The sequence below is a fragment of the Zalophus californianus genome, chromosome 17 (assembly GCF_009762305.2).
Source record: "Zalophus californianus isolate mZalCal1 chromosome 17, mZalCal1.pri.v2, whole genome shotgun sequence".
NCBI lineage: Eukaryota > Metazoa > Chordata > Mammalia > Carnivora > Otariidae > Zalophus > Zalophus californianus.
The window spans coordinates 41,055,836-41,068,595 of NC_045611.1; the positions used below are offsets into that span (position 1 = coordinate 41,055,836).

The 12,760-nt window shown below is 39.1% G+C and overlaps 1 protein-coding gene across 10 annotated transcripts in view; it reads left to right on the top strand.

The window, feature by feature from the left end:
- The window catches only part of DPY19L3 (dpy-19 like C-mannosyltransferase 3), an 80,547-nt gene that overhangs the window by 14,765 nt on the left and 53,022 nt on the right, over positions 1-12,760 (top strand). The window lies entirely within an intron of this gene.

Here is a 12,760-nt window from a genome sequence, read left to right on the forward strand (position 1 = left end):
AGAGAAAAGGCAAACCAATGGCAGAAAGACTACCCCTGAGGTGCAAATATATTTAACTGTAGAACTAGCACTAAATAGTTATAAAACAAATATATATGATGTAAACAACGTAACACCTAGCAATGTTATACTATGAAATAGTAACAGAATAACAATGTAATAATAAGGAGAGGAAAGAAAAGACATGGTAGAAGACGGAGGAATCCATTTCTTTATTTTTTATAGATAGAAGTCAAGTTTCATTTAAAAATGAAAAGTCAAGGGGCATCTGGGTGGCTCAGATGGTTAAATGTCTGACTCTTGATCTCAGGGTCGTGAGTTCAAGCCCCATGCTGGCCTCCACGCTGGGTGTGGAGCCTACTTAAATACGTAGTCAAGAAACGTGTAGTGTGGGGTGCCTGGGTGGCTCAGTCGTTAGGCGTCTGCCTTCAGCTCAGGTCGTGATCCCAGGGTCCTGGGATCGAGCCCCACATCAGGTTCCCTGCTAGTCAGGAAGCCTGCTTCTCCCTCTCCCACTCCCCCTGCTTGTGTTCCCTCTCTCCCTGTCTCTCTCTCTCTCTCTCTCTGTCAAATAAATAAATAAAGTCTTTAAAAAAAAAAAACGTGTAGTGTATGTAAAAGAAAATTCCAAGAAAAATATTATCAAGTAAAATGGAGCAGGGAAGAACTATAAATTTCATGAGATTATCATTACTTATTATAGGAACTCAATAGATACTATCTGTAGAAATAGAGAATTAAGTTATCCTTCAAAGTTATAGTTACAAAGGTAACTCCTAGAACAAAAACATAAACCTTTCAAATTAAAAGACATACATGCACACAGACGCACACACACACCCAGACACAGGCCATATAGTAAAGGATTTATTCTAAAGAGTAACAAAAAATGTGATAAACATGTATTAACACAGATGTGTCAAAATACTTTTGTATAAATAAATCTGTCTGCTTTAGTCACCTGATAAAAACTCTGTGTCATAAAGCAAAATCCAAATCACGTACTATATGCATAAGATTCTCCCAGAACAGAGTTCCTTAGAAGGATTAGTCCAAAGGTGGATAAGGACTTGCTGAAATATTTCCCCAAAGAGGGGAAAGAAAGTCTCGACAGAAAGTGTTAAGTGAAGAGGGTGCCTGGGTGGCTCAGTTGGTTAAGCGACTGCCTTCGGCTCAGGTCATGATCCTGGAGTCCCGGGATCGAGTCCCACATCGGGCTTCCCGCTCAGCGGGGAGTCAGCCTCTCCCTCTGACCCTCTTCCCTCTCGTGCTTTCTATCTCTCATTCTCTCTCTCTCTCAAATAAATAAATAAAATCTTTAAAAAAAAATAAAATAAATGAAGTGAAGAAGGGCAATTTTTCAGTAATAAAGATGCCAACCACAGATAGGACTATCCATGTGTCAGATAACTTACCAATATTTATAAAGCAAAAACCACAGGAAGCATAAGAAATAGAGAAACACATTAATACTGGGTTTTAATTCTTTCTCAGTTCATAAAAAAAAGCCAAGTGGTCAAAAATAAGAACATAGAAGACCTAGGGAAAATAATAAGAGTTCTAATCTATAAATATCTAAAGATAGAATGTATATTCTTTTCAGATATCCACAGAACATTAACTAAAACATTGATATGTTAAGCCATAGAGAAAATCTCACATCCAAAACTAGACAATATTTCCTTATCACAGTGTGATAGTGCATAGTCTTGGCTTGTTCTTTTTTTTTTAATTTTATTTTATTATGTTATGTTAGTCACCATACAGTACATCATTAGTTTTTGATGTGGTGATCCATGATTCATTGTTTGCATATAACACCCAGTGCTCCATGCAGGACGTGCCCTCCTTAATACCCATCACCAGGCTAACCCATCCCCCCGCCCCTCTCCCCTCTAGAACCCTCAGTTTGTTTCTCAGAGTCCATAGTCTCTCATGGTTGATCTCTCCCCCCAATTACCCCCCTTCATTTTTCCCTTCCTTCTAATGTCCTCCACGCTATTCCTATGTTCCACAAATAAGTGAAACCATATGATAATTGACTTTCTCTGCTTGACTTATTTCACTTAGCATAATCCCCTCCAGTTCCATCCATGTTGATGTAAAAATCCTTTCTGATGGCTGAGTAATATTCCATTGTATATATGGACCACATCTTCTTTATCCATTCATCTGTTGAAGGGCATCTCGGCTCTTTCCACAGTTTGGCTATTGTGGACATTGCTGCTATGAACATTGGGGTGCATGTGGCCCTTCTTTTCACTACATCTGTGTCTTTGGGGTAAATACCCAGTAGTTCAATTGCTGGGTCATAGAATAGCTCTATTTTTAATTTTTTGAGGCACCTCTATACTGTTTTCCAAAGTGGCTGTACCAACTTGCATTCCCACCAACAGTGTAAGAGGGTTCCCCTTTCTCCACAACCTCTCCAACATTTGTTGTTTCTTTTTTTTTTTTTTTTAAGATTTTATTTATTTATTTGACAGAGAGAGACAGCGAGAGAGGGAACACAAGCAGGGGGAGTGGGAGAGGGAGAAGCAGGCTTCCCGCCGAGCAGAGAGCCTGACACGGGGCTCGATCCTAGGACCCTGGGATCATGACCCGAGCCGAAGGCAAACGCTTAACCACTGAGCCACCCAGGCGCCTCCCATTTGTTGTTTCTTGCCTTGTCAATTTTTGCCATTCTAACTGGTGTAAGGGTGGTATCTCAAGTCTTGGCTTGTTCTTGACTTTGGGGATAATGGTCACAGACTCTTTTAATTTATTCATTCATTTAAATAAAAACTGGAGATAACTAAAAAGAAAAAGGTCACTTCCTAAAAATATTTCCTAACTTTTTGGTCACAGGAAATTAAAACTGAACTTATAGAAATTATAAATGAAATCTAGAAAAGGGTGGAAATCATATTTCAGGACTAGGGAATACAATTAGAGCAGTATTCAGAAGAATTTATAGCTTTAAGTATTATATAATGAAATAAGAATGAATAAACAAACGGATTATCCCCTTAAGTAGTTGGAAAGTAAAAATCTAGCAACGGAAGGAAGGATAAAGGTAAAAGGAGAAATTGATCAACTAGAAAGTAGGAAAATAATGAATGAATGGTTATTTGGGGAGTAAAAAATACGGATAAGGATGAGGTAGGAAGTACAAATATCCAAAATAAGAAATAACAGAGAAATAATTACAGAGATCATGAAATGTAGCAGAGAAATAACTATAGAGACCATGAAATAGGAAATAGCCACACAAGTCTATTTTGTTTGACTCAGTGCAAATTAAATGAACGGATGAAACATGATTTTCTGGAATATAAATTACCAAAACTGGCCCCAGAAAATATTATTTCTGCAGATGTGATAGAGAAGACGTGGTGAAGAGCTACCCATCCTACACCCCCCTAAATAGCAGACCCTGTTGATTTTATGGAGGAATTTTACCAAACTCTTAAAAGAAACAAAATATTCTAGTACTATTTCAGCCCTTCTAGAACACCAAAGAGAAAACTTCCAAATTATTTTTATAAATCAGATATAACACACCAGAATTGAGGATCAGAATATAACTACCGTCAATTTTCCTTAATTCCCAACGTTATGTTCTAAAAGTCACTGAGAACACTGAATTAGAGAATATTGAACCATTGCTCCTGTGGAAGTGTGTGTGTGTGTGTGTGTGTGTGTGTGTGTATCACACATAGGTCTTAAATTCTAAAAACACTTCCTGATAGTTTCTATTTTCTTTATTTTACAAAAGAGAAAATGAGGTTCAGGATGGTCAGGTGACTTGCCTAAGGCTGCCCCATAACAGGTACCAGAATTGGATTCAGACCTCATCCACGGGGGCTCAGAGCTGGGGCTTCAGTCACTGAGTTGCACCCACTGCCCCTTACTGTATTCATCTTCAGATCGTTTCTGTATGAGAGCTGGAACAAGGGGCAGAGCACAGCTGGGAACCATGCACATCAGGCAACTTCCATTTTCACTGCTCTGCACATGGCTGCAAAAGCACAGCAAGTATTAATTTTGTCAATTTTGTTGTTACAGATTTTAGCTAGTAGGCAGATTTGCAAACCAGAAATCTGTGGCTAGTGAGAATCAACTGTATATAATCTAGGTAATAGAAAAAAAAACAAAGTTCAGAGACTAATCCCACTTATGTATCTTGAAGCAAAACTTCTAATTAATACTAAAAAAGACAATCTAGTTGCATATCAGAAGTGTAATGCACCATGAAAGAGTCATTTTTATGCCAGGAAACTAAAGGAAATTGTTGGGAAATCTAGTAATATACTTGTTTGTTACGTCAGTACTTCAAAAGATGCAAAAAAAAGGTTATTTGAAAAAGAATCTATCATTTCCATGTGACATATGTAACTTAAAATTAAGAATAGGCCAGATGAGCCCATTAAATCACTGGAATAAAAGACAAAAACCATGTGATTATCTCAAAAGACACAAAAAGTATTCGGCAGAATTCAACAACTCTCCACAATAAAAAACACTCAACAGACTAGAAATAGAAGAGAACTTCAGCCTCCTAAAGGGCATCTGCCAAAAATCGCACAGCAAACATCATATTTAATGGTGACAAATTGAAAGCTTTCCCCCTCAGTTTAGGAACAAGACAAAGATGTCTGTTCTAGCCACTTCTATTCAACATTATACCAGAGGTCCTAGTCAAAGGACAATAAAATGAAACAGAAGGTCTCCAAATTGGAAAGGAAGTAAAACTGTCTCTGTTGGTGATAACATGATCTTCTATATAGAATTCACCAAAAAGAACTATTAGAACTAACAAATGGATATATCAAGGTTGCAGGATACAAGATCGATATACAAAAACTAATTGTATTTGTATATAGTAGCAATGAGCAAACCAAAAATGAAATTAAGAAAATAGTTTCACCTCAAATAAATAAAATCTTTTTAAAAAAAAATAGTTTCATTTACAATAGCAACAAAAGAATAAGGTACTTAGAGGAATAAATTGAGCAAAAGTATAAAACATAAATCATGTTCATGAATTGGAAGACAGTACTGTTAAGATGACAAGTTGGTGTACAGATTCACCGTGATCCCTCTCCAAATCCCAGGTGGATGTTTTTGCAGAAGTTGACAAGCTGACCCTAAAATTTATATGGAAACTGAAAGGACCCAGAATAGCCAAAGCAGTTTTGAAAAAGAAGAACAAAGTTGGAGGACTCACACTCCCTGATTTCAAAACTTACCATAAGGATACAGTAATCAAGACAGTGTAAGGAGAGATGAAATAGAATTGAGAGCCCAGAAATAAACCCTTACATTTATGGTCAGTTGATTTTCAACAAAGATACCAAGACAATTAAATGAAGAAAGAATAGTCTGCAACAAATTATCTGGGGACAATTGGATATTCGTGAGCAAACAAGGAAATTAAGCCCCTTCCTCATACATACACACGGATTAGCTCAAAGTGGATCAGGGACTTAAAAGTAACTATGAAACTTCTAGAAGACAACATGAATAAATTATCATGGCTTTGGGTTAGGCTAAGCCATCCTAGATACAACACCAAAAGCACAAGTGATTAAAGGAAAAATAGTTACATTGGACTTCTTCAAAATTAGAAAATTTTGTGCTCCAGAGGATATAGTCAAGAAAACAAAAAAACACCACTTCTTACAAATCGTATGCCTGGTAAGGGATTTGAGTCTGTAATCTACAAAGAACCATAGTAACTCAATAATAAAAATACAGTTTAATTTTTTTAATGAACACAGGACTTGAATAAACATTTTTCCAGAGATGATCTACAAATGGGCAAAAAGCACTTGAAAAGATTCTCAACATCATTAGCCCATCAGGGAAATTCTAATCAAACCTTCACGTCCACTAGCAGGCCTGTAATAAAAAGACATGTAATAACAAGTGTTGACAAGGGTGTGGAGAAACTGGAACCCTTCTACAGTGCTGGTGGGAGTGTAAAATGGGGCAGACGCTTTGGTAAAGGCTCTGGCAGGCCCTCAGACAATGAAACAGTTATCGTATCATTTTAGCATTCTACTCCTAAGGAAATACCCAAGAGAAATGAAAACACGCCCACACAGAAACTTGTACATGAATATTCATAACAGCATTTTTCATAATAGCCAAAAAGAGGAAACAACCCTAATGTCCACTAATGGATGAATGGATTAAGTAAAATGTGGCATATCCATATAGTGGAATATTATTTGGCAATTTTGCAGTGAATTCATGATACAGGCTACCACATTAGAGGAGCCTTGAAAACATGCTAAATGAAAGAAATCAGGCACAAAGCACATATTGTACCATTTCATTAAAACGAAATGTCCAGGATAGCCAATCTAAAGAGATAGAAATTAGATTAGTGATTGCCCAGGGCTAGAAAGCCTGAGGGATTTGCAGGGTGACAGCTCAGGGGTATGGTGTTTCTTTGTAGGGGTTATGAAATAGTCTAAAATTCATGCTAGTGATGCATGCATAACTTTGTGAATATAGTAAAAGCCATTGAATTATATACTTTAAATGGATGGATTGTATAGTGTGCGAATTCTATTTCAGTAAAACTTAAAAAAAAATCGATGTATCTTTTTTTTTTTTTAATATAGCATGCATACATTTCAGACCAAATGCTGTGAGACCTTACCCATTAGGGAAGCACTAGAACAGTGCTATCTAGTAGAACTTTCTGTGATAATGAAAAGTTCTTTGTGCTGTATTAATACTCTAGCCATTAGCCAAATGTGTTCAGGAACTGAGAAACTAAATTTTTCATTTTAATTAAGTCGGCACATCATGGCATTAGAAGCATATCCCAAGGGGTACCTGGGTGGCTCAGTCGTTAAGCGTCTGCCTTCAGCTCAGGTCATGATCCCAGGGTCCTAGGATCGAGCCCCACATCGGGCTCCCTGCTCAGCAGGAACCATGCTTCTCCCTCTCCCACTCCCCCTGCTTGTGTTCCCTCTCTCGCTGTGGCTCTCTCTGTCAAATAAATAAATAAAAATCTTAAAAAAAAAAAAAAGGGCAGCATATACCAAGCCAAAGCTGTCTGTTAGTACTATTTAACATTGCTTTGGAGGTACCAGCAACATAACATGAGAAGTAAAAATTAACAGTTGGGAAGGAGGAGGTAACATTATTTGCAGATCGTGTCATTATATACCTGGAAACCACAAGAGAATAAGCTGAGAATTTATTACAAGCAGTAGGAAAACTCAGAAAGTAGTAGGGACTAAATCCAAAATTAAATATACAGATACCAAAATATTTTTGAAATTTGTCAAGTTGAAATTAATAGGGAAGGAAAACCTCAAACGTGCCTTTTTTAGAAGTGCTCCCTGGCAGGCCTATTCCACTTCCTTTGTCCATTTACACACCGCCCCCCGCTCCAGCTCTCCTGGGACGATTCACCTTGTGTTCCCTCCTTTCTCCCCCCAGACCTTCCCCAGTCTTGACTGTCAACTGTTGCATTGCCTCCCGTTTCACTGTAGAGGGGAACCCACTGCCCCGCTAGGTCGTCTGGCTGGGGTCCTGTTCACTGAGCTGACAAAGGACAGACTAACAAGAGAAAAGCATTGAAATTTATTTAATACAAGTTCTGTGTGACTCTAGAACCTTCATAAGGAAATGAAGACCTGAAGAAATGGTTAAACTCGAGCGTTTTTATACTAGATTTGACCAAGAGTAGAAAACCATGGAAAAATATAATAGGACCATAAGGTATGAGCTAGGGGTAGTAAACCGGGGCGAACTTAGCAAAGCCTGCTTGTTTAGATCCTGTCCTGTCCCTGCATCTCTGGAGATAAGGATGTTCTTTCCTCCGAGGATGGGTAGTACAGCTTTCACAAGAGAGTCATGACCTGCTTCAGGGGGAGAAGGGAGAGGTCAGAGAGTCCTTCCTGCACCTACCATTTCTTGAATTCCTTCAGCTTCAAACATTCAGTTATGCCAGCATGCCATATTTGGAGGTAGCATATTCCCAACCCTGTCAACTGAGAAAGGAGAAGCAAGCTGAAGAGGCCTTCCACATGCTTTCACCCCACATCTGCCCGTATGTTGCCCATGTACACCAACTTGCCCCCACCCCTCCGCATGTGTGAGACCACCTCCCCTGCCTTCTCCTGAATTATCTCACTCCAGCCATTGAGTTTCTCTTGCCTTCTCCCGTCCTGGGGGTGGGGGAGGCTGTTTGAGCCCCACTTTCTCTTTCAGCTACTGTCTCATTGTTCTGCTCACCTTCACACCCAGACTCCTCCCAAAAGTTTGTGGCCCTGTAGGCTCTGTTCCTCTCTTCCCGCTCTCTCTCTCTCGAGCCCACTCCAGTCAGGCTTCAGCCATGGCACTGCTGTTAAAAAGTTCTGGTTAAAATCACTGATGCCCTCCAAGTTGCTCAATTTAGCGGTCATTTCTCAGCCCTTGTTTTCCTTGGGCTCTTAGCAGTTTTCCTTGGCTCTGGGACACATGTTCTCCTGGATCTACTCCTACCTCTCCAGCTGATCCTTTGGCTCCTTTACTAGCTCCTTCTCAGCCTTCTGACTTCTTGTTGGCAGAGAACCCAGGACTTGGCTCTGTTTTTTTCTGTCCACTCTCATTCCTAAGAACAATCTTATCTCTAGCTTTAAATACCATCTCTCTGCTGATGGCTCCCAAATGTCTGTCCCCTGCTCAGACCCCTCCCCTGAACTCCAGACTTGTATATACAGCCACCTACTTGGCCACCTGAGTTTGGATGTCCAATGGGCATTTCACACTTAACAGATGCAACAACCACCTGACCGTCCCTGCCCTCGGGTGTTTCTCTTGGTATCTCCATCTCTGTAAATTGCAGCTTCATCCTTCAGTGGCTTAGGGTTCTGCTCTCACACAGTCCTGGCTCTCAAGTCCCACCTTATAGCCTCAGGAAGTCCTATAAGGTTTCCTTTGACAATATCTAGAATATGATCACCTCTCACAACCTTTATCCCCACCTGGGTTATTACAGCCACTCCCTTCCTGCTCAGAATTCTTCACAGTCCAGCTCAGCATGTCTGAAACCACACTCCTGACCTCCCCCTTCCCCCGCTCCCCACACACGCACCTAGCTCAGAGTCCTTGTCACCTGCCAGGACTGGGTGTCTGACCCCACATGAATTTCTCAGACCACTCTGCACTACCGCCTCTGACCTCCTTTGCTCCCTCCAACTCAGACCACACTGCCTTCCTCGTTGTTCTTCGAGGTGTATGTGGGCTGTCTCTTCTGCACATGGCTCACCGCCTCACCTCATCTCTGTTCAGTTGTCCCTTCATGGGTGCAGCCTTCCCCACCCACCTGCAAGACCACAGCACCACCCCTCCGTCGCCACCCCCTTCTCTGCTTTACTTCTTGTATTGTATTTGTTTACTAAACAAGTAAATCCATCCCTCTCTTCCAGATTATAAATTCTAGGAAGACAGAGATTTGTGTCCCTTTTGTTCCCTGCTGAATCTCCCAGCAGGTGAATGTTTGTCACTTGTTGGTCAGTAGCTGTTCGTTGAGTGAATGAATGAATGAATGAGGAAGATAGAGGAAAGGAGAGACCAATGAGAAGCACAGAATCCAGTGGGGGCTGGGTTAATAGTTCAGGCAAAAGGCCCTTCCTTCCCTCTAATTGATACCTTTCCTTGAATCGTCCTTTTTCCTTTTTAACAAATGCATTATTCTTTCTCATTGAAGCATAAACCCCTTGGGATCAAGGACTGAAGTTTTACACCTTTGTTTCCCAAGCAAATAAATGTTGAGTGATAAGATCATTCTCATTTGGCTAAAAAAGCACTCCTGTCACTCAATTTTGTACAATCTTTTCTTAGGCTAGTATTTTCCCCTGTTATTGTCATATTGGCTTGATATTACAGAATTTGCATCTCGTCCCCCTGAATGAATGCTCCTGCTAAGCAAGGACTCTTTAGACTAAACAGGGCAAATCCACGAAGTGGCGACTTCAGGTGGTACCAAGGACTGGTGGTGGCTTCTGTGCGAGCCCAGCGGGTGCCGGTCTCCGCAACAGCCGTCTACCCTGCCCCCACACACTGCTTGGCAGCTGTCACACATCAAGGCATTCATCGGCTCTAGGGCAAGAATCATTCCGTTCCAACAGATGGACAGGAATCTAACCAGACCATAAACCATGTATGTGTCGTAACTATATTTGCTAAGGGCATGATTCCCAGTGCAAAACTTGAGGAACAGCTGTCTTAGCGTGAGCTACTGTTTCTTCGTGAGATGATTGGTTACCTAATTCTGAAACAGATGACATGTATGAAGTTAGTCTTTCCATGGCTTCCCCACTACAGGCGGCCTCGTTATTTTGGGTGCAGTTTCTGTAAACAAAAGTTACTTACATGAGATTTTAAAAAACTAATGAGAGGTTTCCTTTGGCAGATTTGGCGTCATTTGTCTAAAAGGGGTTGTTATATTTTGTGTGTTTCTAGGGGATGCAGATTTCTAATTATGAGCATTTTTTAATGCTTTTTCCTTTTTAGCACTTCTGTTAAATTACTATATAAACTACTACTTAAATGGTGTTAGCTGTACAATTCTTAAAAATACAATTATTTCGTCTTTTTGTTTCTTTCTGTCATTGTCTTCAGAAAAGATGCTTTCATTCTCCCAACATTGCTTTCCCTGTGGAACTGATGCAAATTAAAATATGAAGTATTTGTTCATTTTGCATTCTTCAGAGGGTAGCTTCTATTGGTGTACGTTTTCCTGAGCACAATCCAGCAGGCAAAGTATAAATTGCTGTAAAACTGGAAAAGTGTTTGAATGAGTAAAGCAGATGTTCTCTTAGCATGAAGCAGATGTAAAACTTCCAAGTGTCTGTCTAATAAAAGTCTAGCATTTGGTTGCATACAGCTGGTGCCAAGATTACCAATTAATCATGTTTGAATGCTTTTTTACTAATTAGGACCCCCTCTGTTCTTTATACATTCTGGGTATAGTAAAGAGAGAGGTGGAACACTAAAGCTTTCTACCTTTGTACCCTGAGCAGTGTTTTGTTGTTGTTTTTTTTCCCCATCTTTGTGAGGCCAGTCTTCTTTTATCCTTAGCCCGCTTCATGTGAATGATTGATCTCGCTCTCCAGTTTGATTTGGGGATATAGGTTTGACATTAGAATATTCCATTGAAGACAGCCGTACTTTGAACACTTTAAGGCAGCTGGAGAGAAGAAAAGGAATGTAATTAGACTTAATGGGGTTTTTTTCCCCTTATTTGCATGAACAAAAGCTAACATTTACTCAGTTAACATCATTTCACAGCCTCTGTGGCTACTTGACCAAGTAGGAGTGTGAACATTATGGAAACAAGTGATACCAGTCTAGTTTTATGTTAAGAAAAGCAATAGAGCAGTTTTTCTCAAAAATTAAAGATGAATGGATTAACGTGACTGCTAAGAATTGCCTTTACTGCTGTGAAAGATACAACACAAATCAGTAGCAAATGCAAAAGCTCAAAGAGCTCCATTGTTATATATTGTCCTTTTTATAAAGCAGGTGCTGCTAATGAAAGTAAATTTCAGAACCTGACTGGGCCTTTTTTCCATGTTTGATTTCCCCGAGATAAACCTGTTTTCTATGGAAGGAAGCTCATTATATAAGGTTTGCTACTCTGCCCCTCCCTCCCGGTTTTTTAAAAAAGAGTGAACAATGATAAACAATGATAAACACAAGTTTGTTTCTCAAGATCAATAATTGGATATTTATACTCAGATAACTGAGTACTTCTTGGAGTATTTTATTCGTGAATCAATTTTAATACTTTTTTTAAAGGATAGGAGAAATATTTAAAGGGTAGAAGAGATACGTGAAATAATTTCAGGCCTGAAGATAAGTGGCATGAGTGGTTCTTTTCACGAAATGTTTATTACAGTTTGAAAAATAGTTGGAGGTAGGGGAGAAAAAACAAAGGTGTGTTAAAAGCAGCTTATCCCCTAGAATGTACCATGTTTCATGTTTAGCATCTTCCCCCAGTAAGGTTGGGTTTGTAGAATAGGGATCTGCTATGGTAGGAAAAACAGAGATGGAAATACACTTCTAGGGCCTGACTTCTTAAACACTGGTGTAAAGGAGTCTGTAATGACAAATTATCCTTTCATTCATTTATACTGTTGTATAGAGAGAGAGATATATAAATATATGTGTATATATATGAAATACAGTATTTAAGAATATTAATATGGTTATTCCAGAATGTCTTCCCCATCCTCACCACCAACTGCCTCCAGATTTTGTTAATGATTTAAAATTTAAATTTCATAAAAGCATCTTAAAACCAAATTGACTAATAGTTGTCACTTTGAATTTTCAGTTCTTCTAAAATTGAATACTTACTTAAAAGCAGTTTACTCTTGTATCCATTTGCCTACATGAGCATCTTTCCACTAGGGTGACACGTGGCAAACTAAAATTCACATGTAAAAAGGTTTGCCCTGTTTCACTCAGAATACCTTCTATTCTTAGAATAAATAGAAAGTTATTAATTTTATATAATACTGTTAGCTTTTAGGTAGATGTTTAATGCAATTATAGTTCTTTTCATTTGGGAGTTTTTTTTATACTGTCCCTATTTTGATTCTCACTCATATTACATAAGATTGGTGGTATTTTTTTTTTGTTTTAATCTGTGTGAAATAAAAGAAAAACGTTAACTGTGAAACATCAACGTAAATGGAACTAGATGTCTCCATTTTGTAAAATGGTTTGTTATGGAAAGTTGTAAACATACGCAAAGGTAGAGAGA